The sequence below is a fragment of the Pseudorca crassidens genome, chromosome 4, assembly GCF_039906515.1.
Source record: "Pseudorca crassidens isolate mPseCra1 chromosome 4, mPseCra1.hap1, whole genome shotgun sequence".
Taxonomy (NCBI): Eukaryota; Metazoa; Chordata; class Mammalia; order Artiodactyla; family Delphinidae; genus Pseudorca; species Pseudorca crassidens.
In genome coordinates, this window is record NC_090299.1 from 139666218 (window position 1) to 139692588 (window position 26371).

A 26371-nucleotide genomic window follows, 5' to 3' on the forward strand; every position below is an offset into this window, starting at 1 on the left:
ATCTTAGAGCCTTTTTTGGCAGAAATTAATAAGTTGATTTGAAAATTTATGTGAAAATGCAAACAATTCAGAAGAACCAAAGTAATTTTTAAAAAGAACAAAGAAGACATACATTACATGAGTTTAAGACTTGCTATGAAGTTACAGTAATCAAGACAGCATGGTCCTGGTGAAAGAATAGATCTATCAAATGGTTAATAGAACAGAATAGTGAATCCAGAAAAAAACCTGTACATACATGCTCAATTGATATTTGCCGAAGGTACCAAAGCAATTCAGTGGGTGAAAGAAAATCTGTAACAGTGTTGGAACAACTGGATATCCCTGCAGAAAAAGTAAACATAACCTTAACATACACAATACACAAAAGTTAACTTGAAATGCCTCATAATTGTAGTGGTAAAAATATAAAACAGCAGGAAAAATATTTGAAAATTTGGGTTAACCATTGTTTTCTTAGAACATAAAAGGCATGAACCACAAAGGAAAAAAATGAAAAATTTGACTTCATGAAAATTGACATATAGCTCTTCGAAAGACACCTTAAGAAAACAAAAAGGCAAGCCATATGAATGTGAGGATAGATATACACAGCAGCAAGTAATTGGAAAGTGATTCACCATAGTGCCAAAAACAATATAATTTGAATAAATATATGGTATGAGGAATAATTTATAATTCAATAATAACAATTAAGCCAATGATAATGGACATAAAGATTTGAACAGAGTTTACAAAGGAAAATATTTGGCCAATAGGCTCATCAGAAGATACTTAGCATAAGGTCGTAAAGGTCATTTATGTAAATCATAAAGAGTTATCGGCGGCGGAGGAGGCGGCGGGCGCCGCGGGAGCTGGGCAAGTGGCTGCAGTGCGGTCAGGCGCGTCGGGGCACGCGATGCAGCCGCCGCCGCCTCCTCGCCGGCCGGGCTGAGACGCCGCTGGAACCGCGAACCGAGCAGCTGCCGGGCGCGCCAGCAGCGCGGGAGAATGGGCTGCGGCGGGAACTGGGCGGATGCCATTGAGCCCCGCTACTAGGAGAGCTGGGCTTGCGGGACGGAGTCCACATGGCTCACCTACACCGACTTGGACGCGCCGCCCGGGGCAGCGGCCCTGAGGCGGGCGGCCTGCACGCAGGTGTGCTGGAAGATGGCGTGCCCGGATCGACAGCCCCAAGTGGAATATCCAACCCAGAGAAGATGAGCTGTGGGACCTAGTGCCCAAATCCCCAGGGCTTCAGCTTAGGCCCCCTGACCCAGAAACAGAATGGCCTCCAGACCACAGAGGCTAAAAGAGCGGACGTCTGCAAAAGAAGTCACCGTTAATGTCGCAGACAGCATCCAACAAGTGGTCAGAAGTCGAAGAATCACAAAGAACTGTGGCAACTAGCAGAATGTTCAACCAGTTGAAGGGCAGAGGGACTTCTTTGGTGCCCTTCACATCCTGGACCCCATTGCAGAACCTTGAAGACGTGGGTGGCCCTTACTGTGTGGGAATGCTGCCAAGTGCCTTGGGAGACTGTCTTAGCCTGTTGGGATGTTCTCAGCCTCCTATTTATCACTTGACTGTATTGGCACAATACTCCCACAAGGTAATAGACTGCAAATGTATGTTCAGTTCGCTTCTTGCAACTCCTGCAGTGTGGTCTGATGGAAAAGTGGCGAGCAAAAGCCATGGGCCAGTTTAGGAAACGGAAGAGTAGAAGGGGTAGGTTCCTGGCTGAAAGAGTCACAGTCGGTTCTGAGCTCTCCTGGCCATGCTCCTGCGCACTGTTTCAGGCAGGCTTATTCCTTCATTCTTCCTTTTTGATATACCACCATCACAAAGCTTACCGTGTTCACTTAAAAGTTGACTTTCATCGAACTCTAAACCCACATGTATGAGGAATCAAGAAACGGGAAAACTCTGTTATTCTTGTTTCCTTAGCTGAGGATGAGACAGATTCAGATCCAATTTTACAGAAACTAACCCCACCAACACCCATGGTGTGTCCCAGGGAGGCCTCTGTGATACAGTCACACCCATTTCTCTCTCATCTGCCTTCAGCATCCCCCCAGGCTGGGGTCCACGTCAGCCTCTGAACCATAATATCACGGTAGTGGTCACCTCGGAGCCATCAGGGCTCAGCAGACATTGCATTTTTCCAGCTTTCCACTTCCCCTTTGCTTGTGTTCTTGAGTGTTTTCTCTCTCCAATAAGGCCATTTGCAGTTGTTAATCAAAGACCAGGCTCACAAGAGGGAGAAAATCTGGAACATGTTGGATTCCCTTTGGCCTCTCTGCACAGCCCAGGACTGTGTCATTTGGTATCTGCAAAGGAATTGCTTTAAAAAGTCAGTAACTAGTTGGTTTGAGTTCACATGGACATTAGATCCACATGCACTGTGTTAGAAATCAGTAGCTGAGGCAGTAAAAAAAAAAAAAAAATCGGTAGGAATAAAATTTTCTAGCATTTCTTTAGACATGTTAAGGTGGATGTATTTTCCTCCAAAGTAATGTAGCATGATCTTTAAATGACTGTTAACATGCCTGGGATTGGGAAAGGAAGGACTAAAGTTGTACTGAATGATACCAGTAAACTCCATGTTTAGCAGAAAAAACAAAACAACAACAACAAAAGTTATCACTATCCATTCATTAAAGTGGCTAAAATAAGTAATGACAGTACCAAGTGCTGGAATGGGTGTGAAGCAACTGAAAATCTCATATACCACTTTTCAAAATGTAGAAGTGGAATAACCTCTTCATAAAACTTTAGGACAGTTTCTTAAAGTATTAAATGTGTATCTGCCTTATGAAGCACTATCGCATTCCTAAGAATTTTTCCAAGAGAAGTAAAAAGATATTTCTACATAGATTTGTATGTGAATATTGATATCAGCTTTATTCACAATAAACAAAAATCCTACAAACAACTGCTATATTAACATAGCATAACAGAGAGGGAAAGGGGCCTTACTTTTCTTTCTTTCCTTTTCTTTTCCTTCTTTTCTTCTCTTCTCTTCTCTTTTCTTTTTCTTTTCTTTCACCATTAGATGGCTGAGCAACCCTTATAAGTGTTTGAGAATATTTACCAGCTATATCTTGGATGGAATCATAGTGTGGCAGGGGCAGGTGGTGATTTTGCTGGCTCAGAGCAGCAGAGTGACCACCTCAGAAGTGGAAAACATCTGGAACTAGGGTGAAATAGTGTCACATAGTGGCCTGGATGGCATGCTGCAATAAGGGCCTTTGAGAAGTTGACTGGAGGAGACAAACGAGCTGAGGTGAGAGAAGCAAAGAGCAGAAGCAGGTCCGAGTTGGATTTCATGTAGCAGATGGCATGTGCAGTACACCTTAAAAGAGGATTGAAATCCTCCTTATCAGGTTAATGGGGAATAAGATTAGTACATTAACAGTAATATCAATTTTTTACTCTAGTAGAGACATTTGGGGAAATTTAAGTCAATTAAAAATACAACAGGATTCCTATCAGCAGTCACAAAAATTTGGGTGCCAGACATGGCTATAAGCATCTTGTCTCACAGTGCATGTCTTTAAAGTTGGGATGCCTGAAGTAGGGTTCAAGCCCTTCTTTCCTCAGGGAGAAGTTCTGGGTTCTAAGTTCCCTCATGACTGTGGGCCATTGCACTGGGGGTGGGTTTTATGGCGAGATTGTGTCCCAGCCTCTCTTGCCTGCTTCAATGTGGTTTTCTTCTCATTTGCCTGATGTGTAGTTGTCACTTAGCCAGTAGTTAGGTTTTTTTCAGAGGAAATTGTTCCGTATTGTAGCTGTAGACTCAATGTGTCCCTGGGAGGAGGTGAGTTAAGGATCTTCGTATATCACCATCTTGAACTGGAAACTTTTTCACAACTTCTACATCCCCACCTCTACATCATCTGGCTTTGGTGGCCAGTGGGGCTTATGTTTGCTCATGGGTCTGTCCCACAGGACAGTGACCAACAGGGAAGGAGTCCTTAAACAGCTACCACCACTGGGGCACATCAAGAGTTAACAGATCCGGGAGTTCAGTCTATCTGTGAAGGAGGCCTATTAGCTAATCACTATGACTGCAGCCTGAGGGGCAGGCTTCTACTTAAACATGTATCTAAGGGCTAAGTGTAATTCTTTCCAGAGACTTAGGAGGGGGGCACTATCTTTGCACTCATCCTCTGTCATGCTCCAGAGCAGCAGTGTTTCCTGAAGGCAGCTTTACATGCATCTGACACCTAGTTTGTAGGTCTAGCACCCTGTTTTATGTAGCTGCCACTCAGGGGATGCCTCGTGATCACCTGGCTCTGGTGACCAGAGGGACTTGTATTCTTGGATCCCATAGGACTGTGGCAATCAGAGAAACAGTTACTGCAGGCTTCCACCCCAGGGCAGTGCACAGACAGTAGACAGAGGCACTCCCCCAAGTCTTTTTGTGAAGGAGGCCTCTTTGCTTTGGCTTGAGGAGCAGGCTTCAGATTTAGCATACATGTAGTGGCCTATACAGCTGCTCTAATAGGAACATAAACTGGACACCATCTCCTTCTGTCTTGCTCCAGCTCACCGATATCTCCCAGAAAAGAACTTATACACTCATTTGGAGCCCCAATTTTTGTGACAGCTGCCAAGGGATCACCTCCAGATCACCTGTTTGGTGGCCAGTAGGGCTTACACTTGTGGTCTTAGAGCACTGTATATATTCACATACTTTTAAAAGCTGCTGCCTAAGGGTCTTGTTTCTAGTCAGCCTGACCCTAGGTGTTGATATTCTCTCTTTTGGAACACTTACAGTTCTTGGTACATCATCAACTACTGGGAGCTATTAAAAATATAATAGGCCGCTTGGACAAGCACAGAGGTTTGAGAGGTGACAGAGACCTGAGGTAGGATTAAACAACAAGGTTCATTTCCAACATGAGGTCACTCCCTCCACTGGGGGAGGTGGTTGCTTCAGCTGTTGTATAGAAACTAACACATAGAGTCAAGCAAAATGAAAGAACAGAGGAATATGTTGCAAATGAAAAATATGATGAAACATCAGAAGAAAACATTAATGAAATGGAGATAAGTAACTTACCTGCTAAAGTGTTCAAAATAATGGTCATAAAGATGCTTACTGAACTGGGGAGAAGAATGGATGAACACAGTGAGAACTGCAATAAAGAGATGGGCAATATGCTGCAGGACACAGTAACAGAGTTGAAAAATACACTAGAGGGGTTCAGCAGCAGATTAGAAGAAGCAGAGAAAAGGATCAGTCAAATCAGAGACAAAGCAGCGGAACTCACCCAATCAGAGTAGCAAAAAGAAAAAAAGAATGAAAAAAAGTGAAGGTGGTCTGTGGGACTTATGGGAGAACATCAACCAGACTAACATTCACATTATAGAGTTCCCAAAAGGAGAAGAAAGAAAGGGACAGAAATCTTATTTGAATAAATAATGGCTGAAAACTTCCCTAACCTGGGGAAGGACACAGACATCTACCTCCAAGAATCCCAGAGAGTTCCAAAGAAGATGAACCCAAAGTGACTCACACCAAGATATGCTATAATTAAAACATCAAAAGTTAATGACAAGGAGAGAATATTAAAAGCAGCAAGGGAAATCAGCTTGTTGCATACAAGGACAACCCCTTAAGACTATAAGCAGATTTTTCAGCACAAATTTTGTGGGCCAGAAGGGAGTGGCACAGTATATCCAAAGTGCTGAAAGAAAACAAAATTCCAACTACGAATACTATACCTGGCAAAATTATCATTGAGAATTGAAGGTGGGAGAAAGAGTTTTTCAGACAAGCAAGAGCTAAAGAAAAGTTCATCTCCATTAAAATTTCCTTAAAAGAGATGTTAATGGGACTTCTTTAAGTTGAAAGGAAAGACACTAGTGACAAGAACACATATGAAAGAGTAAATCTCACTAGAAATGTAAATATCAAGAAAAAGTAGTGGATTAATTACTTGTAAAGCTAGTATGAAGGTTAATAAAAGAAGCAAAAAATAACTATGATTACAATAATTAGTTAAGGGATACACAAGATACAGATACTTAAAATGTGACATTAAAAACATAAAGTGTGAGGGCAGGAGTAAAAATGTTGAACTTTAGAATGGGATTCAAATTAATTTATCAATTTAAAATAGACTGTTGTAAGTTGTTACATGTAAGCGTCATGGAAACCATGAAGCAAAAACCTATGGTAAATACACAAACAATAAAAAGAAAGAAATGTAAGCATACCACTGAAGAAAGCCATCAAACCACAAAGGAAGACAGAAAGAGAAAACGAAAGGAGCAAGAGGAACTACAAAAACAGCCAGAAAACAATTAAAAAAATGGCAATAAACATATACCTATCAATAATTGCTTTAAATGTAAATAGACTAAATTTTTTTTTGGTTTCTTGATTTTTCTACAATTTAATTTTTATGATTTTTTATGTAAAATTTAGATTCTGAAACAGATTCCTCATGTCAAAAATAGGTATTCTAAAATGGTGCAGTATTCTAAATATTGCAGTTTAGTGTCATAAGAAACACAGCACGTGGACAGTATGACTTTCTGAATTACTCATTCTTGCTCAGCTACCAGATAGGTGATTTGGATAACATATTAGCTAAAATTATCTCTTTATAATAAGAGGTGATGACATGAGATGATATCCAAGATCCCTTCCAGCTCTAACATGTTTACTTCTGTAAAAATAATAATATTATTTTTATCACAAGCAGTGAGTACTATGTTGGAAAGAAAGAACAGTTATAAAGAAGAGCAATGCTGTTGAAAAATATAGACAGTGAAAATATTTTCTCTTACCACCACTAACAGGATTAAGTTGTAGCAAGAACAAAGAGCTTATAGTTAATATAACTTAGTTAATGTCCTAATTATACCTCTTGTTTTAACCATTTGTAAATTGATATTTCTCGGTAATTTCTCCAATTTCTATTATGACTTCAATACCCTCAAAAGTCTCCCCATCCTAATTAATTCTGTGCATTCCCTGGGCATGTTTTGGATGTGAGCAGAAATTATCAGTCAACTATCTATCCTCAGTACTCTGGCCTCCTCTAGTATCAGCTGCTCCTCCCTTAAATGCTCATCTTTGAGGCCATTGTAGTGGATTCTGTCTCTCCCACTAAGCTATTTACTGTCAGGCATCACCGTTATTGCCTCCCTCTGGGTATCACCATTGCTACTGTCAGTATCCACTTTTGTTTGTGCTTTTTAAAGACCTTTCTTTGATAAAGTCAATGTGTGAAACTTACAGAAGCTGGCAGTTTTCCTCTCTCTGCTTGAGTGTTGTTTTTATCCTCAGGGGTACCAAAAGCCTTAGTGCTTATACTGCAATATCTTAGAAAAACTTTTGTGAAATATTTGGCTTTTATTGGTAACTACTGTCATGTACACCCACTATAAATACACATACCATTTCTCCTTGTCCTTTGTTAAGAATCATAAGAATGGGTGAAATGAGAAAGTAAACAAAAATTAGTTATTGTGGTTGATCATGGGGAAAGAGAAACAAGAACAGTCATAGGCACATGAAGAACAAGAATTCATGAGTGTGTAGTGTGTGTGTATTATGGCGCTTAAGAGGTATATTGTGCTGTAATGTGCTGTACATATAAGAGATGTCATCTAAGAACTAAATCAAGAGGGAGTTGTCTCAGAGCAATGTGGTCTGTATTCATCTGAGGGAGATGACTAGGGGACATACAGATTATTTAATGTATTCATTATTCAGTACACAATTTTGATCAATTGGATGGAAGGTAAAAATATCATATAGAGTTATATATGATATAAAGCTATATATAGCTATATAGAGTGAAGGGGAGAAGAATACGCCACCCCCAAATATGCCACTTTGGCATATTAATTATTTTAGAATTAAAGTTACTTAAGAAACAGCCAGTTCAAGGACACTCTGACCCTCCTTTGTCGCCCTGAAAGCAATAAATAAATCTCCCATGAAAGGTACCCTTCTTGTACCAGGAGGGTACAAGGTATCCTTACCACCAGAATTAGGGAATTCAGGGCTGAGAAGCCTGTATAAACAGACCTTGTTAGTTCTTCACTAATTTTCTATCCCAAGCCCCAACCCCTTTGTCTTATTAATTCTTCACAAATTTATTTCTTTGTCTGAAAGGTATAAAAGCTGCCCGCTTTGGTCATGTCTTTGTATATCATATTTTTATGAATTCCCGTATGTACAAAATAAAATTTGTTTTTCTCCTGTTAATCTACCTGATGTCAATTTAATTATTAGGCCAGCCAAAAAACATAGAAGAGAAGAAGGAAAAGTTTTTCTCCCCTACAAGAGCTTTATAGCTACTACTTTTATTTATTTATTTATTTTAACATCTTTATTGGAGTATAATTGTTTTACAATGGTGTGTTAGTTTCTGCTTTACAACAAAATGAATCAGTTATATATATACATATGTTCCCATATCTCTTCCCTCTTGCGTCTCCCTCCCTCCCACCCTCCCTATCCCACCCCTCCAGGCGGTCACAAAGCACCGAGCTGATCTCCCTGTGCTATGCAGCTGCTTCCCACTAGCTATCTACCTTACGTTTGATAGTGTATATATGTCCATGCCTCTCTCTCGCTTTGTCACAGCTTACCCGTCCCCCTCCCCATATCCTCAAGTGCATTCTGTAGTAGGTCTGTGTCTTTATTCCTGTCTTACCCCTAGGTTCTTCATGACCTTTTTTTTTCCTTAAATTCCATATATATGTGTTAGCATATGGTATTTGTCTCTCTTTCTGACTTACTTCACTCTGTATGACAGACTCTAGGTCTATCCACCTCATTACAAATAGTATAGCTACTACTTTTAACATCAGGAGAAGGTGAAAAATATTGGAGTTGTTGATGTTTGGGTTTTTACTTATGTCAATTAATTTAATTAATTTAAATATGTAATTAATAGCTTGTGCTTGTGTCCTTCAGTGTAATCTTGGACCAGTGCCTGAGGGTTTTGAAGGAACCACACATCCCCCATGAGGGAGTGAGCCTAAAGATAATTTGAGTTACAAACACTATGCTAAACTCTTATTGTCTTCTGCCTATGATGATTAAAGTTTTATTACTAGGTCAGATGTGTCTTCTTTACTATCTTTTCTTGGTAGAAATGCATTCCCAAGAGGCTTTTAAGTTCCTCATGCAAATATTTGTTTAAAAGCATAAATAATCATCAAGATCCATTTCGTTATGAGCTTTCATCATCTTAGTTCATTGGGAGACAGTGAATTACAGAGTTTGCAATATCAAAATAAGTTTGAGTCCTGCTTCTACTTAGAAAGCTGCAAGAGGAGGATGTTGCTCCCACATCAGGAACAAAGCCATATAAATTATAAAATTATAACTTTTTTTTACCCATTAGAGATTTTGTAAGGCTGAAGTTGTAAGGCAAGCAGATGAACTGAATTCCACAAGGTAACAAGCAGAGGAGGAGATATAGGGTATACTGAATGTTACACATAGGGTAGATTGTGGGAGGAAGAAGTGTTAGACATGAACGCAGGTGCAAAGTAAATCTGTGCATGCAGGCATGCAGGTGGTAATTGGCTGATGCTGGGGGACAGGACTGAATAATGCCTATGTATTGGAATTTCTCTTCTGCAAAGCAAAAGCTGACTTATCCTTGGGGGAAAAGGAGAAAAGTCTTTCACACCATGGCCCCAGAACAGCATCCACTACCACTGGAAAAAGGATAAAAGCAGAAGCCCTCTAGCACTGATGGAAAAGCTAGAGCCACCCCCACCTCCCCAGTACTTCTGACCCAAGAAAATCTTGGCAGCTGCTTGGGAAGAGAAGGCCTTTCCCCATCCATCTTGCACTGATACTAGAGAAAGGGCAGGAAACCCACTAATATTGAGGATCCTTCATTGGTTCCAAGCAGAGATTGCCTGCTGCTGGTGTAGCATTACAAAATAGGAAAAAATCGTCAACTAATTCATTATTAAGCAATAAATCAATCAGTAGAACCATACCAGAGACTGAGGGTCCATAAATTGGAACCATCAGACAGGGGCTTTGAAGTAATTACAGTTGATATATTGACGGATATATAGTAGAAAAAGTTAAAACATGAGCGAAAAGAGTAAGAATTGAATGAGAGAAATGAAAAAGATTTTAAAAATGAGTCACAGAAATGCTTGAAATTAGAACCAACTAATCAAATAAGAAAAAGGAAAGCACTGTATCAGAGATTGTGTAGTCCATATCCTCTGAAGATAAAACATCAAGATGGCATTAGCCATGGAAGAAGTGTATCAATAGAAATCCTTATGAGAGAAAATGGAGAGTGAGTAAAGGGATGGTGGCAGAGCCGTCAGACCACAAAGGAAGTGTGATTCTATATGAAGGAGCGGGGAGAGGATGGAAGGAATGTTGGGTGGAAGTTTCTTTCACACATGGGTTATAAAGAAACTTCAGGCGTGCATAGATGACTTATATAAGAATGTTTAGAATGCTTTTAGTTTTTGTAACAAAGAAGTACAAGCAACCAAGCCATCCCTTGCTACGAAAACTGAGAAATTAAATGTAGTATGAGCATATGATGGAAGACTTAGCACAATGAGTGGCACACATGCACACATGTATTTCACAAAACACTGTATATTTTCAAGGATACATTTACAACTAAATAAGCATATTGATTGGCAATGAAATGGATTGAAAAACTATGCATTCAGTATTCTAGAGATAGGAATGAAAGAAGAGAGGAATATGACTGGAAAAGGATGAGGACAAAGAAAAATAAAATACAATTAAAATAAATTAAAGAGGGGCTTTGGACATAATGATGCTTATATTATGCCATGAACCTAATTTTATATATATGTGATGTTCTTAAAAAAAGAAAGAAAAGAAAGGAAAAGAAAGGTCTATATCTTCTTCCTTCAGAGTTAAACAGCATTTCCTGACTTCTTTCTGTGAAGATGAGGGTATTGGTATGTGTACTCTTCCCTCTGCCTTCAACTTCAATAATCTGCACCTTTAATTTTATATTTTAAACATTGTTTATATTAATATTCTCTTCAGCATCTATATTTTAGCCTTCCATATTTTGTCTACAAGTTGATTCTAAAAAATAACAACTACTGAGGAGCTTTTTAATCATTTTGACTATGTAAATAGTATGCATTGCAAAGCCAAGTAGTATCCTGGATTGCATCTTCTACTCTAATTGTTGAATGTTAACAATTACCAGACCACTAAAATGGGAGTGTTCCTTGGATCCCCGTCAAATAGTTTAACTTTTCTTATTTAGCGTCAACCACACAATATCTGGAGCCATTTTTATTTCCACCATATGTGGACAATACTGTTTTTTGGAGGGAAATGATTTCTAATTTTTTAATTTGTTGAGACTAAAGACATATGCTCTCTACTAATCCATTAATATCATCCATTTCTCAGTTAGTTTATCTATTATGTGGAATGTAGTCCAGTATTCTTGATGACATTCTTCTTTTTTTTAATATCTTTATTGGAGTATAATTGCTTTACAATGTTGTGTTAGTTTCTCTTGTACAACACAGTGAATCAGCTATATGCATACATATATCCCCATATCCCCTCCCTCTTGAGCCTCTCTGCCACCCTCCCTATCCCACCCCTCTAGGTGGTCACAAAGCACCGAGCTGATCTCCCTGTGCTATGCAGCTGCTTTCCACTAGCTATCTGTTTTACATTTGGTAGGGTATATATGTCAATGCTACTCTCTTACTTTGTCCCAGCTTACCCTTCCCTCTCCCCCTGTGTCCTCAAGTCCATTCTCTACATCTGTGTCTTTATTCCTGTCCTGCCCCTAGGTTCATCAGAACCATTTTTTTTTAGATTCCATGTATATGGGTTAGCATATGGTATTTGCTTTTCTGACTTCACTCATTATGACAGACTCTAGGTTCATCCACCTCATTACAAATAATTCAATTTTGTTACGTTTTATGGCTGAGTAGTAGTCCACTGTATATATGTGCCATATCTTTTTTATCCATTCATCTGTCAATGGACATTTAGGTTGCTTCTATGTCCTGGCTGTCGTAAATAGTGCTGCAGTAAACACTGTGGTACGTGTATCTTTTTGAATTATGCTTTTCCCTACGGTATATGCCCAGTAGTGGGATTGCTGGGTCATATGCTAGTTCTTTTTTTAGTTTTTACAGGAACCTCCATAACGTTCTCCATAGTGGTTGTATCAATTTACATTCCCACCAACAGTGCAGGAGGGTTCCCTTTTCTTCACATCCTCTCCAGCATTTATTGTTTGTGGATTTTTTTGATGATGGCCGTTCTGACTGGTGTGAGGAGATAACTCATTGTGGTTTTGATTTACAATTCTCTAATGGTTAGTGATGTTGAGCATCCTTTCATATGTTTGTTGGCAATCTATATATCTTCTTTGGAGAAATGTCTATTTAAGTCTTCTGCCCATTTTTGGATTGGGTTGTTTGTTTTTTTTGATATTGAGCTGCATGAGCTGCTTGTATATTTTGGAGATTAATCCTTTGTCAGTTGCTTCATTTGCAAATATTTTCTCCCATTCTGAGGGTTGTCTTTTTATCTTGTTTATGGTTTCCTTTGCTGTGCAAAAGCTTTTAAGTTTCATTAGGTCCCATTTGGTTTTTTTTTGTTTTTATTTCCCTTTCTCTAGGAGGTGGGTCAAAAAGGATCTTGCTGTGATTTATGTCATAGAGTGTTCCGCCTATGTTTTCCTCTAAGAGTTTTATAGTGTCTGGCCTTACATTTAGGTCTTTAATCCATTTTGAGTTTACTTTTGTGTGTGGTGTTAGGGAGTGTTCTAATTTCATTCTTTTACATGTAGCTGTACAGTTTTCCCAACACCACTTATTAAAGAGGCTGTCTTTTCTCCATTGTATAGTTTTGCCTCCTTTGTCAAAGATAAGACGACCATATGTGCATGGGTTTATCTCTGGGCTTTCTATCACGTTACATTGATGTATATTTCTGTTTTTGTTCTAGTACCATACTGTCTTGATTACTATAGCTTTGTGGTATAGTCTGAAGTCTGGGAGCCTGCTTCCTTCCAGCTCTGTTTTTCTTCCTCAAGATTGCCTTGGCTATTCGGGGTCTTTTCGTGTTTCCATACAAATTGTAAATTTTTTTGTTCTAGTTCTGTGAAAAATGCCATTGGTAGTTTGATAGGGATTGCATTGAATCAGTAGATTGCTTGGGGTAGTATAGTCATTTTCACAATGTTGATTCTTCGAATCCAAAAACATGGTATATCTCTCCATCTGTTTGTATCATCTTTGATTTCTTTCATCAGTGTCTTATAGTTTTCTGAGTACAGGTCTTTTGCCTCCTTAGGTTTATTCCTAGGTACTTTAATTCTTTTTGTTGCATTAGTAAATGGGAGTGTTCCCTTAACTTATCTTTCTGATTTTTTGTTGTTAGTATATAGGAAGACAACATCCTTCTTAATGCTGATTTTTTTCAACTTCACATGGAGAAAAGTTTTAAAAGTAGAAAAAACATGGAAAATACTAGGAAAAAAACAAAAATAGGCCCTAAATATAGAGATTAAACCCATATGAATTTATTTGTGAATTTATTAATTAAATCTGGTTAGGAAACAAGTTATTCTGATACTGTGAAATTGTTTATTTTATAATTAATGATAAGAAAAATGACAATATATATTGTACATTTACTATCTGATATGCTATATGCTAAAAGTTTTACATACCTTATCTCATTTTTCACAACATTTCTAGTTTGGGGTTTAATTATCATTCCTATTGAATAGATAAAATGAGACTTAGAGAATTCATATGCTTTTTACACAAGGGCACACAGCTTGAGAGGTAAAATGATTCTGGTTGTCATGGACTGAAGAAATGAAGATGTGGGGGATATTGTTGTTAATGTAAATTTTTTATCAGTTAGGATTATAGGTGACTGTATACAATAGTTTGCTAGTGCTGCCATAACAAAATACTACACAGATTGGGTGGCTTAAACTACAGAAATTTATTTTTTCACGGTTCTGGAGACTAGTAGTCCAAGATCAAGATGTGAACAAGTTTAGTTTTTTCTGAGGCCTCTCCCCTTGACTTGTGGTTGCCTGCCTTCTTTCTGTGTCCTCACATGGTCTGTCTTGTCTGTGTCCTAATTTCTTTATAAGAACTCCAGTCACATTGGATTAGGGCCCACCCATATGACATCATTTTAACTGATCTCCTTAAAGGCCTCCTCTATCTCCAAATATAATTATGATTCTGAGGTGCTGAAGTTAGGACTTCAGAATTTGGGGGAAGCACAACTCAGCCCATGACACTATATATTCTTAATATATTTAGGGGCAGCTAGAGTATAGCAAATGGATTAAGAAAATGGATTCTAAATCTAGTCTGCTTGGGCTCAAACCATGTTCTGTGAGACTTCTCTGATCTATGCTGGATTTCTTCATTTGTAAAATGGGAATAAAAATACAATCTTATATCAAAGGTCTATATAAAAGATTTTCCTCAATACATGCATTTAGAATATAGCCTGGTGTGCCATAAGTAGTGAATAAAATTTAGCTTAAAAAATTCACAAGAAGTGTATAATTTCTAAATAGGTTATATAAACATGGCACAGAGTTTGCCAGTATGTATTGAGGAGATGATAAAGTGGGAAATTCATACCAAAAATATTCATGATTAGACCCCAGATATTGCCAGAATTCAAATTCATATGTTTTCAGAAATGTACAAATTCCATGAGATTAATTTTAAATTAAACAATAAATATGTAATTTATAACAATAATAAATGTGTTAAAAAATAACAATAAAAGATAATAGCAAGATCTACCTTGACAAGTTAATTTATAACAAGGGTTCACGATAATTATGGGGTTTGCACATTACTATTTTTGAAGATAAAGGGTAAAACGCTGTTAGCTTAGTTTTAACCACCAAATAGCCAATCCATTTTTTAAACTTTTGTAAAACAAAGATATTATTACCCAGAAGAATTATTTTATTTGTTTATTTATTAATTTGATATTGTAATGCTGACAAATGAAAAAAATTTCCTGAATTCAGGTAATCAATTCAGCTTTTTAAAAAACATTTCTATTTCATACTGAAAAAGGGCCATATTTAAACTTAAGCTAAATAGAATTCACTAGTAAAAAGATAGAGAAAATAAAAGTACATAGAGTATTTTATGTTTCAGGGAGGAGTCTCAGATCACTAGCTTTATATCTAGACTTTTCTTTTATCCACTTAAAATGTTTTAATCCACTTGAGTACCTCTCAGACAAGGTAGAATCTGTAGTGTTTTACTTCGTGTGTGTGTGTGTGTGTGTGTGTGTGTGTATCTGTATTTTTTGACTGACTCTATTGGAATTTCTATTTTTTTTGTGAGGGGCAGTTTTTACTTGGATTTCTGTTTGTTTGCAATTAGACTGTGTTAAAGAAAAATAATTGTGCTTTATGAAGTACTTCTCAGCATTGAGTGCATATTGCTTATCCTAAGAACCTATGGATTATAAAAGAGAAGAGAAAAGTAGAAAACTAACATTTCTGGACTTCATGTGCAAAGTTTTTAAGAAATGTATTTCTTTAATAGAGAAGTTAAGCACCTTGTCCATGGTTACATAACTAATAATTATCAGAATTTGAATGATCACTTCACTACAAGTTCCATAAAGATTTGGTGAGTATATTCATGACAATCTGTCTTTATTGTTTTGTTAATATTTTTACTTTCATAGTTTGAATAATTTTTTAATTGTATATATCTAATGACACTATAGGGAGGATTTTTTTTTTTTATCTTCATAGCTTCTATGGGTCTATGAAATAAACTGACAACAGACAAAGTAACAGGAAAAAAGGTATACAAATTTATAAATTAAAAAAAAATTCAATCTATTTAAACTGAAAAAGAAAACAAAAGCATTTTATCCCCCATTTCTCTGACATCACAACCCCTCCCACCTCAGGTAATCAACAATTTGTTCTCTGTATCTATGAGCTTTTTTTTTTTTTTTTTTTTTTTTTTTGTGGTACGTGGGCCTCTCACTGTTGTGGCCTCTCCCGTTGCGGAGCACAGACTCCGGACGTGCAGGCTCAGCGGCCATGGCTCACAAGCCCAGCCACTCTGCAGCACGTGGGTTGCTCCCAGACCGGGGCATGAACCCGTGTCCCCTGCATCGGCAGGCGGACTCTCAACCACTGCGCCACCAGGGAAGCCCCTTTTTTTTTTTTAATTTTTTTTATTTTTAGATTTTACATATAAGAAAAATTTTACAATATTTTTCTTTCTCAGTTTGACTTATTTCACTTAGCATAAAGCCCTGAGGTCTATACATGTTGTTGCAAATGGCAAGATTTCATTATTTTTTATGACTCAATAATATTCCATTATGGAGTGTGTGTGTGTGTGTGTGTGTGTGTGTGTGTGTGTGTGTGTATGTATATGTCACAGTTTCTTTACTCATTCATTCATCAATGGACAGTTAGGTTATTTACATATCTTGGCTATTGTAAATAATATTTCAATGAATATGGGGGTGCATATATCTTTTTGAGTTAGTGTTTTCATTTTTGTTGGATAAATACCCAGAAGTGGAGTTGCTAGATCATATGGTAGTTCTACTTTTATTTTTTGGAGGAACTTCCATATTGTTTTTCATTGCTGCACCAGTTTGCTTTCCCACATACAGTACATAGGGTTCCTTTTTTTCCACATCCTCTCTAGTACCTGTTATTTCTTGTCTTTTAGATAAGTAGTCATCCTAACAGGTATGAATAATATCTCATTGTGGTTTTGATTTGCATTTCTCTGATGATTAATGGTATAGAGGAACTTTTTCTGTACCTGCTGGCCATCTGTATGTATACTTTGGAAAAATGTCTATTCAGATCTTCTGCCCATTTTTAATGGATTCTTTTGCTGTTGAGTTATATGAGTTGTTTATATATCTTGAATAATGCCCCTTTATTAGATATGTTATTTGAAAAAACTTTTCTCCATTCAGTAGGTTGGAGTTTCATTTAGTTGGTGATTTTCTTTGTTGTGCAGAAGCTTTTTGATGTCATCCTCTTTTTTAATTTTTGTCTTTGGTGCTTTTGCTTTTGTTATCAGATTTAAAGGAAAAACTCATTACCAAGATCTCTGTCAAGGAGCTTATCACCTATGTTTCCTTCTAGGAATTTTACGGTTTCATGTCTTACATTCAAGTCTTAAATCCATTTTGAATTAGTTTTTGTGTGTGGTTTAAGATCATTGTCCAGTTTCATTCTTTTGTTTGTGGCTGTGCAGTTATCCCAATGCCATTTATTGAAGAGACTGTTCTTTCCCCATTGTATATTCTTGGTTCCTTTGTCATAAATTAATTAACCATATATGCATGGGTTTATTTGAGCTTTCTATTCTGTTCAGTTGATCTATGTGTCTATTTTTATGCCAATACTATCTTTTTAAAATTATTCTATCATTGTAATATAGCTTAAAATCAGGTTGCATGATGACTCTAGCTTTGTCATTCTTTCTCAAAATTGATTTTACTATTTGGGGTCTCATATATGTGGTTACACAGAAATTTTAGGATTGTTCTATTTTTATGAAAAACAACATTGGATTTTTGATAGGGATTGCATTTAATCCATAGATTGCTTTGGGTAGTATGGACATTTTAACAATATTAATTCTTCCAATCTGTGAGCATGGAATGTCTTTCCATTTACTTCTGTTTTGTTCAATTTCTTTCCTTAATGTCATAGTTTTCAATATACTGATCTGTCACCTCCTTGGTTAAACTTATTCCTAGGTTTTCATTATTTGTAATGCAATTTTGAATGGGATTGTTTACTTAATTTCTCTTAGTTTATTATTAATGTGTAGGAACACAACATATTTTTGAGTATTGTTTTTGGATCCTGTAACATTATTGAATTGGTTTGTTAGTTCTAACAGTTTTTTTGCTGGAGTCTTTAGGGTTTTCCATATATAATATCAGTCATCTGGAAATAGTGAATTTTACTTGTTCCTTTCCTCTTTAGGTGGTTTTTCTTTCTTTCTCTTGCCTAGTTGCTTTGACTAAGACTTCTAATACTATGTCGGATAAAAGTAGTGAGAGTGGGCATCCTTGTCTTATTCCTGATATTAGAGGAAAAGCTTTCAGCTTTTCATGGTTGAGTATGATTTTTAGTTGTGGGGTTATCATATATGATCTTTATTATGTTGAGGTGTGTTCCCTCAGTATCTGATTTGTTGAGAGTTTATATCATAACTGGATGTTGAATTTTGTTGAATACCTTTCGTGGTCTATTGTGATGGTCATATGATTTTTATTCTTCATTTTGTTAATGTTGTGTATCACACTGACTGATTTGTGGATGTTAAAACTTCCTTGCATCTCTGGAATAAATCCCACTTGATCATGGTATATGATCCTTTAAATGTATTGTTGAATTTGGTTTGCTAACATTTTGTTGAGAATTTTTGCATTTATGTTCATCAGGGGTACTGGCCTGTAATTTTCTTTTCTTGTGGCATTCTTGTCTGGCTTTGTTATCATGCTAATATGGGCCTTATAAAATGATTTTGGAAGAGTTCCCTCCTCTTCTTTTTTTGGGAAGAGTTTGAGAAAGATTGTTATTAATTTGTCTTTAAATGTTTGGCAGAATGCACCAGTATAGCTATCTGATCCTGTACTTTTGTTTCTTGGTAGGTTTTTGGCTACTGATTCTATGACCTTACTTGGAATTGGTCTGTTCAGATTTTCTATTTCATCATGATTCCCCACTGTCCACCAGAGACAGGTGATCTGGAGGTGACTCTGGGGGTCAGTCACAAAAATTGGAGCTCCTGATGAGTGTGTTAAGTTCTTTTCTGGATGATACCAGCAACATGGAACAAGGCAGAGAGAGAGCAGCAAGATGGTGTCCACAGCTTATTTTCCTTGCGAGCAGCTCCATAAGCCACTAAATATGTGCGAAACGTGAAACCTGTCCCTAAGGCTGAAGCTCCAGGACAAGCAAAAGGCCTTCTTCACAGAAAGACTGGGTGGGGCTGTGGGTAGGTGCCTCAATCTGCTTTATGTGTGGAGCCCTGGGGTTGGTAGCCTGTGAAGAACCTTTTCTCTGACTGCCACAATTCTGTGGGATCCAGGAATACAAGCCCTCAGTCATCAAAGCCAGGAGATCAAGGGCCGTCCCCTGAAAGGCAGCTGCATGAACCAGGGCTTCAGACATAAAAAAGATACCAGAAGCATGTAAAACTCTCCTACAGGAGTCACTGGTACTCTGGAGCACTGTGAAGGTTGAGCACAAAGATAGTGCCCACCCTCCCAAGATGTCTGGAAGGGATTACAGTCAGTCCTTAGATGCATGTTTAATTAGAAGCCTGTCCCTCAGTCCACAGTCATGATGATTGGCTAGCTAATATGCCACCTCACAGAAAGACTGAGCTTCTAGCTCTGTTGCCTCTTGCCGTGCCCTGAGGATGGTGGCTATTTAAAAACTTTCTCTCAGTTGGTTACAGTCCCATGGACTTAAGCCTCACTGGCCATAAGAACCAGGTGATACAGAGGTGTCCCCTTGAAGCAGTCACAAAAATGGAGGCCCCCAAAAGGGATATGAGGTCCTTTCTGGGTAACATTAATTATTACAGGTTATTGTAGTCCCAGGGAACCAGGAATGCAAACTCCCCTGGCCTCCAGTGCCAGGCAATCAAGAGGTGCTCCCTAGGTGGGAGCCGTAAAATTTGGGTCACCAGATGCATATAAAAGCTCCCTTGCAGGAGTTATGAGTGCTCTGAACCATGGCAAAGATGGTGCCCACCAATTTCTGTCCCTGGGTAGTGTTCCAGCAGGCTCTTAAATGTGTGTTAAATTAGATGCCTGCCCTTCAGTCCAGTGCTTTAATATAAGCAGGTGAATCTCCTTCACTTTAAGCCTGGGCACAATTGGCTGCCTCTGAGGTGGGCCCTGAAATGGGTGAGTCCACATGTGCAAGTCCTTTCAGAGCATTTTCTCAGATTGCTTCAGACTTATGGGTCTTGGGACACATGCCGTGTTGGTTTATAAAGTTAGATATTTTGAGGGCTCATCTCTCAAGTGTGTGTTCCAAAAGTTGGGATGACCAATGTGGGCTTTGAACCCTTTGCTCCTCAGAGAGAAGCTCCAGGTTATGAGTTCCCGCCAGTTGTGGGTCACTGTGCCAGGGATGGGGTTTATGGTGAGACTGTGGTCCTGTCTCTCCTACCTGCATCAGTGTGGTTTTCTTCTTGTTTGCTTGATATGTAGTTGTCATTCAACCAGGCTTTAGTTTTTTTAAAGAGAAAGTTGATCCATATGTAGCTGTAGACTCAGTGTGTCCATGGGAAGAGATGAGCTCAGGATCATCCTGTGTCACTACCCGAGCTGGAACCCCCCAGTTTATTAATTTTAAAAATTATGTGCATGAGGGTATATAGGAAAAAAAAAGTGGATACTCCAAAACTGGTGCTATTTGGGAGCTTATATATCACCTAAATAGGGGAAAAGGAAGAGGGGATGTAGGCAACTTAGGGTTGAGGGAATGATTTTTAGGAAAGATGAATGGGCCTTTAGAAGAATGGATGGGAGGTATGATAGTTTGTGACAAAGTTGTCTGAGTGTGATGTGGACTTCTAGTGTCCTCTCCTGTGATAAGAGGCAACCTTCCATGTTGATGAAACTCCGAAGGAAGATGTCTATGATAGTTGAGTTCATTTTGGAGGCTCTGTCTTTAGGCAGTTAGGAGGAGTCAGAGAAAGTCTCTTTCTGCTGTTTTCTCAAGTGTCTTCAAGCTCAAAATAATCAATATACCAAAGTCTCATATTTGTGCTAACTTTTCCTGAATTCTCTCAAAACAAATAAATAGAAGCACCTTTTTTTTTTTGGCCATGCCACACAGCTTGCGGGAATGTTCCCTCACCAGGGATTGAACATAGACCAGGGCAGTGAAGGCCCAGAAACCTAACCACAAGGCCACCAGGGAGCTCCAGAAGGACCGTTTTCTTATCTAGCATATATGTAGAATGGAATGTTCTGATAATCCACACTAATTTTTGGAGAGGTTCAACTTTTATGTGTGTGTACACAAATACACTTAATAGTGTTTCCAAAGAATTGAAATGTACTGCTGATATAAATACAATTTAATATAGAATTTTGTTTAGATTTTTAAATATTTTTTAAAGTGTAGCTGTTTATTTGAAAACAATTTCAAACTAACAGAAAAAGTTGCAAGAATTTTTTTTTTAACATCTTTATTGGAGCATAATTGCTTTACAATGGTGTTACTTTCTGCTTTATAACAAAGTGAATCAGTTATACATATACATATGTTCCCATATCTCTTGCCTCTTGAATCTCCCTCCCACCCTCCCTATCCCACCCGTCTAGGTGGTCACAAACCACCGAGCTTATCCCCCTGTGCTATGCGGCTGCTTCCCACTAGCTATTTTACGTTTGGTAGTGTATATATGTCCATGCCATTCTCTCACTTTGTCACAGCTTACCCTTCCCCCCATATCCTCAAGTCAATGCTCTAGTAGGTCAGTGTCTTTATTCCCATCTTACTCCTAGGTTCTTCATGAACTTTTTTTTTTTCTTAGATTCCATATATATGTGTGAGCATACCATATTTGTTTTTCTCTTTCTTACTTGCTTTACTCTGTATGACAGACTCTGCGTCCATCCACCTCACTACAAATAACTCAATTGTGTTTCTTTTTATGGCCGAGTAATATTCCATTGTATATATGTGCCACACCTTCTTTATCCATTCATCTGTTGATGGACACTTACGTTGCTTCCATGGCCTGGCTATTGTAAATAGAGCTGCAATGAACATTTTGGTACATGACTCTTTTTGAATTATGGGTTTTGCAGGGTATATGCCCAGTAGTGGGATTGCTGGGTTGTATGGTAGTTCTATTTTTAGTTTTTTAAGGAAGATCCATACTGTTCTCCATAGTGGCTGTATCAATTTACATTCCCACCAACAGTGCAAGAGGGTTCCCTTTTCTCCACACCCTCTCCAGCATTTATTGTTTGTAGATTTTTGATGATGGCCATTCTGACCAGTGTGAGATGATATCTCTTCGTACTTTTGATTTGGATTTCTCTAATGATTAATGATGTTGAGCATTCTTTCATGTGTTTGCTGGCAATCTGTATATCTTCTTTGGAGAAATGTCTAGAACTTCTGCCCATTTTTGGATTGGGTTGTTTGTTTTTTTGTTATTGAGCTGCATGAGCTGCTTGTAAATTTTAGAGATTAATCCTTTGTCAGTTGCTTCATTTGCAAATATTTTCTCCCATTCTGAAGGTTCTCTTTTGGTCTTGTTTATGGTTTCCTTTGCTGTGCAAAAGCTTTGAAGTTTCATTAGGTCCCACTTCTTTATTTCTGTTTTTATTTCCATTTTTCTAGGAGGTGGGTCAAAAAGGATCTTGCTGTGATTTATGTCATAGAGTGTTCTGCCTATGTTTTCCTCTAAGAGTTTGATAGTGTCTGGCCTTACATTTAGGTCTTTATTCCATTTTGAGTTTATTTTTGTGTTTGGTGTAAGGGAGTGTTCTAATTTCATACTTTTACATGTACCTGTCCAGTTTTCCCAGCCAGCACCACATATTGAAGAGGCTGTGTTTTCTCCACTGTATATTCTTGCCTCCTTTATCAAAGATAAGGTGGCCATATATGCGTGGGTTTATTTCTGGGTTTTCTGTCCTGTTCCATTGATCTATATTTCTGTTTTTGTGCCAGTGCCATACTGTCTTCATTACTGTAGCTTTGTAGTATAGTCTGAAGGCAGAGCGCCTGCTTCCTCCAGCTCCTTTTTTCTTTATCAAGATTGCTTTGGCTATTCGGGGTCTTTTGTGTTTCTATATAAATTGTGAAACTATTTGTTCTAGTTCTGTGAAAAATGCCAGTGGTTGTTTGATAGGGAGTGCATTGAATCTGTAGATTGCTTTGGGTAGTAGAGTCATTTTCACAATGTTGATTCTTCCAATCCAAGAACATGGAATATTCCCCATCTGTTTGTGTCATCTTTAATTTTGTTCATCAGTGTCTTATAATTTTCTGCATACAGGTCTTTTGTCTCCTTAGGTAGGTTTATTCCTAGATATTTTATTCTTTTTGTTGCAATGGTAAATGGGAGTGTTTTCTTAATGTCACTTTCAGATTTTTCATCATTAGCGTATTGGAATGCAAGAGATTTATGTGCATTAATTTTGTATACTGCTACTTTACCATATTCATTGCTTAGCTCTGTTAGTGTTCTGGTAGCATCTTTAGGATTCTCTATGTATAGTATCATGTCATCTGCAAACAGTGACAGCTTTACTTCTTTTCTGATTTGGATTCCTTTTATTTCTTTTTCTTCTCTGATTGCTGTGGCTAAAACTTCCAAAACTATGTTGAATAAGAGTGGTGAGAGTGGGCAACCTTGTATTGTTCCTGATCTTAGTGGAAATGGTTTCAGTTTTTCACCATTGCGGATGATGTTGGCTGTGGGTTTGTCATATATGGCCTTTAGTATGTTGAGGAAAGTTCCCTCTATGCCTACTTTTTGCAGGGTTTTTATCATAAATGGGTGTTGAATTTTGTCAAAAGCTTTCTCTGCATCTATTGAGATGATCATATGGTTTTTCTCCTTAAATTTGTCAATATGGTGTATCACGTTGATTGATTTGCATATATTGAAGAATCCTTGCATTCCTGGAGTAAACCACTTGATCATGGTGTATGATCCTTTTAATGTGCTGTTGGATTCTGTTTGCTAGTATTTTGTTGAGGATTTTTGCATCTATGTTCATCAGTGATATTGGCCTGTATTTTTCTTTCTTTGTGACATCTTTGTCTGGTTTTGGTATCAGGGTGATGGTGGCCTCGCAGAATGAGGTTGCAGATGTTCCTCCCTCTGCTATATTTTGGAAGAGTTTGAGAAGGATAGGTGTTAGCTCTTCTCTAAATGTTTGATAGAATTTGCCTGTGAAGCCATCTGGTCCTGGGCTTTTGTGTGTTGGAAGATTTTTCATCACAGTTTCAATTTCAGTGCTTGTGATTGGTCTGTTCATATTTTCTATTTCTTCCTGGTTCAGTCTTGGCAGGTTGTGCATTTCTAAGAATTTGTCCATTTCTTCCAGGTTGTCCATTTTATTGGCATAGAGTTGCTTGTAGTAATCTCTCATGATCCTTTGTATTTCTGCAGTGTCAGTTGTTACTTCTCCTTTTTCATTTCTAATTCTATTGATCTGAGTCTTCTCCCTGTTTTTCTTGACGAGTCTGGCTAATGCTTTATCAATTTTGTTTATCTTCTCAAAGAACCAGCTTTTAGTTTTATTGATCTTTACTATTGTTTCCTTCATTTCTTTTTCATTTATTTCTGATCTGATCTTTATGATTTCTTTCCTTCTGCTAACTTTGGGGGTTTCTTTGTTCTTCTTTCTCTAATTGCTGTAAGTGCAAGGTTAGGTTGTTTATTTGAGATGTTTCCTGTTTCTTAAGGTAGGATTGTATTGCTATAAACTTCCGTCTTAGAACTGCTTTTGCTGCATCCCATAGGTTTTGGGTCGTTGTGTCTCTGCTGTCATTTGTTTCTAGGTATTTTTTGATTTCCTGTTTGATTTCTTCAGTGATCACTTCGTTATTAAGTAGTGTATTGTTTAGCCTCCATGCGTTTGTATTTTTTACAGATCTTTTCCTGTAATTGATATGTAGTCTCATAGCGTTGGGGTCGGAAAAGATACTTGATATGATTTCAATTTTCTTAAATTTACCAAGGCTTGATTTGTGACCCAAGATATGATCTGTCCTGGAGAATGTTCCATGAGCACTTGAGAAAAATGTGTATTCTGTTGTTTTTGGATGGAATGTCCCATAAATATCAATTAAGTCCATCTTGTTTAATGTATCATTTAAAGCTTGTGTTTCCTTATTTATTTTCATTTTGGTTGATATGTCCACTGGTGAAAGTGGGGTGTTAAAGTACCCTACTATGATTGTGTTACTGCCCATTTCCCCTTTTATGGCTGTTAGTATTTGCCTTATGTATTGAGGTGCTTCTATGTTGGGTGCATAAATATTTACAATTGTTATATCTTCTTCTTGGATCGATCCCTTGATCATTATGTAGTGCCCTTCTTTGTCTCTTGTAATAGTCTTTATTTTAAAGTCTATTTTGTCTGATATGAGAATTGCTACTCCAGCTTTCTTGTGATTTCCATTTGCATGGAATATCTTTTTCCATCCCCTCACTTTCACTCTGTATGTGTCCCTAGGTCTGAAATGGGTCTCTTGTAGACAGCATATATATGGGTCTTGTTTTTGTATCCATTCAGCCAGTCTGTGTCTTTTGGTGGGTGCATTTAATCCATTTACATTTAAGATAATTGTCGATATGTATGTTCCTATTACCATTTTCTTACTTGTTTTGGGTTTGTTATTGTAGGTCTTTTCCTTCTCTTGTGTTTCCTGCCTAGAGAAGTTCCTTTAGCATTTGTTGTAAAGCAGGTTTGGTAGTGCTGAACTCTCTCAGCTTTTGCTTGTCTGTAAAGGTTTTAATTTCTCCATCAAATCTGAATGAGCTCCTTGCTGGGTAGAGTAATCTTGTTTGTAGGTTTTTCTCCTTCATCACTTTAAATATGTTCTGCGACTCCCTTCTGGCTTTCAGAGTTTCTGCTTAAAGATCAGCTGTTAACCTTATGGGGATTCCCTTGTATGTTATTTATTGTTTTTCCCTTGCTGCTTTTTATATATTTTCTTTGTATTTCATTTTTGATAGTTTGATTAATATGTGTCTTGGCTTGTTTCTCCTTGGATTTATCCTGTATGGGACTCTCTGTGTTTCCTGGACTTGATTAACTATTTCCTTTCCCATATTAGGGAAGTTTTCAACTTTAATCTCTTCAAATATTTTCTCAGTCCCTTTCTTTCTGTCTTCTTCTTCTGGGACCCGTATAATTCGAATGTTCGTGCGTTTAATGTTGTCCCAGAGGTCTCTAAGACTGTCCTCAGTTCTTTTCATTCTTTTTTCTTTATTCTGCTCTGCAGTAGTTATTTCCATTATTTTATCTTCCAGGTCACTTATCCGTTCTTCTGCCTTATTCTGCTATTGATCCCTTCTAGAGTATTTTTAATTTCATTTGTTGTGGTGTTCATCATTGCTTGTTTCCTCTTTAATTCTTCTAGGTCCTAGTTAAATTGTTCTTGTATTTTTTCTATTCTTTTTCCTAGATTTTGGATCATCTTTTCTATCATTACTCTGAATTCTTTTTCAGGTAGACTGCCTATTTCCTCTTCATTTGTTAGACCTGATGGGTTTTTACCTTGCTTCTTCATCTGCTCTGTGTTTTTCTGTCTTCTCATTTTGCTTATCTTACTGTATTTGGGGTCTT

At 37.7% G+C, this 26371-nt stretch overlaps 1 pseudogene; it reads left to right on the forward strand.

Annotated features, from left to right (window-relative positions):
* The first annotated feature begins 990 nt into the window (after positions 1 to 990).
* Positions 991 to 1890, forward strand: LOC137223275 (brain and acute leukemia cytoplasmic protein-like; annotated as a pseudogene).
* Positions 1891 to 26371: the final 24481 nt, after the last annotated feature.